Genomic DNA, 3,046 nt, shown 5'->3' with positions numbered 1-3,046 from the left:
TTTTAAATAAAGTCTTCTATATAGCCAGTTGTATAGAAGCATTGTTGTAACAAAGTGATGTGCAAACGTGTCTCTCAATCTTTGCGTCTGTAATGTGATGACTCTTCTTCGGCATTGTAATGCCGGTGTGGTTTTCCCGTGGATGCGTCGAAGCAGAACACAGCATAGGTAAGATAAAGGGTATTTAATAAAAGTCTATGAACAAAAATACTGGTGTAAAGAGAAAAAAGTAAACAAAAGACGCTAGCGTGAAAGCTAGGATAAAACAAGGAAAACTAGAACTTGGTACGAGGACACAAAAGAGTAAACAAAACATTTAGCATGAAAGCTAGACAATAAAGTGGCTTGGCGTGAGAGCTAGCGAGAAAATACATACGAATGATGAGAGTCGTCACTGATGCGCGTGGGCAAATTAGGATCCGAGAATGAGTAAACAGAAAAGGTGAGCTTAAATAGGAGGGTGAAAATTAGTAGCAGGTGTGCGGGGCGAGACTAACAGGTGGACTGATGTGTAACCATAGTGATGGACAAAAACAGGAAATAAACGGGTCAGACAGAGAATGAAAAAAACAAACACGTGAAGATCTGAGCAGCAGATCGCAACAGTATTCCCCCCCAACAAAAGACAGATACCAGATGTCTTAAAAAACAAACAAAAACTTGAACCCCCTCCCCAAAACCAGAAAGTTCACAAACGAAGGGAGGGCGGAGGGAGGCCACGGTGGAGGGTCGCCAGATCGCATGTCCCCGAATCCACCGAGGACACATCATGTGGCGGCGGCGGGTGGAACGCTGCTGCCGAAAAAGTTTTGGCGGGCGACCTCGAAAAGGCCACATTAGTGGCCGCCTCGCAGGATGAGGTGCCCGGCGAGGCGGACGACCCGGGCACGGCCACATCCGTGGCCGACATGGAGGAGGGAGTATCTGGCGAGGAGGATGACCTCGCAGAGGCCACGCCCGTGGTCGACGTGGTGGACGACGCCTCAGCACCGAAATCCCAGCAGGCTTGGAAGCAGCAGACGAGGGTGCGGGGACTGCAGCCAAAGCAGGCCCGAGTGCAGCTGGCGAGGATGATGCGGGTGCTGCAGCCGAAGAAGGCGTCGGAGGCGGCCTGGGAGCCGCAGGAGTCGTCGGAGGCGGCCTGGGAGCCGCAGGAGTCGTCGGAGGCGGCCTGGGAGCCGCAGGAGTCGTCGTCGGTGGTGTGGGCTCCAGCCCCGTCGTCGGCGGTGCTTGGCGGCGCGGAGCTGGCACCGGTGCTTGGCGGCACGGAGCTGGCACCGGTGCTTGGCGGCACGGAGCTGGCACCGGTACCTGTCGTGGTGCTGGTACCGGAGTGGGCTCCAGCCTTGGAGTTTGTGCTGGCGTGAGAACCAGTTTAGAGTCTGAAACTGGCGTGAGAACAAGGCTAGAAACATTTTCTGGTGTGAAAACCAGGCGAGAGTCTGAAACTGGCGTGAAAACCAGGTCAGAGTCTAATTCTGGCGTGAAAACCAGGTCAGAGTCTAATTCTGGCGTGAAAACCAGGTCAGAGTCTTGTGCTGGTGTGAGAACCAGACTGGGAGCAGGTGTCGGCTTCAGCCGAGGAGCAGGTGTCGGCTTCAGCCGAGGAGCAGGTGTCGGCTTCAGCCGAGGAGCAGGTGTCGGCTTCAGCCGAGGAGCAGGTGTCGGCTTCAGCCGAGGAGCAGGTGTCGGCTTCAGCCGAGGAGCAGGAGTCGGCTTCAGCCGAGGAGCAGGAGTCGGCTTCAGCCGAGGAGCAGGAGTCGGCTTCAGCCGAGGAGCAGGAGTCGGCTTCAGCCGAGGAGCAGGAGTCGGCTTCAGCCGAGGAGCAGGAGTCGGCTTCAGCCGAGGAGCAGGAGTCGGCTTCAGCCGAGGAGCAGGCACAGGGGTCTGCCGAGGAGAACTAGGGGACTGGCTGTGAGCAGGACTAGGACTATGATGAGTGATAACACAAACACTAGGACTCTGGCAAGGACTTGAGAGAGGACCAGGACTTACAATCACACTAGTGCTTTGAGAAGGGCTTGGGCAATGACCAGGACTTACAGTCATACCAGGGCTTGGGCAAGAACTAGGACAAACGGTCAAACTAGGGCTTGGGCAAGGACTGGGACTAACAATCAAACTGGTGCTCGGGCAAGGACTAGGACAAAGACTAGGACTTACAGTAACACTGGGGCTCGGACAAGAACTTGGGTAAGGACTAGGGTTCGGACTAAGACCACGAGGGGAATCAGTACTAATATTACAAAGGCAAGAAACAAGACTCGGGACCGGACTCGAAACAGGACTCGGACTACGGATCAGTCTACGAGTGGAACTAGGACTACGACGACTACGAGAAAGACTAGGACTACAACTAGAATCAGAACGGAAACTCGGACCAGGACTTGGACTACGACTCAGTCTACAAGTCGGTCTACGAGTAGGACTAGAGCATGGGCTACGAAGAAGGCTGGGACTCGAACTCTGAGAGAGACTGTGACTAAAACTAGAACTAGGGCACAGACGGAACACAGGTGGAGGAGGTCTAAGAGGGCGTGACTTGACCGGGGAGAACACAGGTGGAGGAGGTCTACTAGGAGGAGCTAAGCGTTTAGCGGGCCGAAAAACAGGTAAAGGTGGCCTACATGGAGGTTTTTGTTTAGCAGTTTTAAGAACAGGTAGCGTCTGCCCTACCTCCGCAACACAGCTATAGGCCATAGCCCCCCCCTCCAGACGGGAATCCCAGACCCGTTCCCTGTGGTCAGGGACTGACCATAAGGGAGGGTGGTGGGAGGTTTGGAGGCAGGCAGACCCCTCCCCTCTATATTGTCCAGAGTGTCCCTTTGAAAAGGGAGAAAAAACCTTGGACTTGGGCAGAGAATGAGGTTTAAACGGTGGGTTAGAAGAAAAACTAGGTGACTGAGGTTGACTAGAATAATAAGAAAAAATATCCTGATACTTTTGTATATTATTATTAATGTTATTGTCATTTGAAAATGGCTGAGAAAACGAATCTTCCCCCAAAAATTCCTTGTTGATGACGTCATCATTGGAGGACGGGCTT

This window comes from Nerophis ophidion, linkage group LG14, assembly GCF_033978795.1.
Source record: "Nerophis ophidion isolate RoL-2023_Sa linkage group LG14, RoL_Noph_v1.0, whole genome shotgun sequence".
Taxonomy (NCBI): Eukaryota; Metazoa; Chordata; class Actinopteri; order Syngnathiformes; family Syngnathidae; genus Nerophis; species Nerophis ophidion.
The sequence above is the reverse complement of the archived record's forward strand: the minus strand, read 5'-3'. Positions refer to the sequence as shown.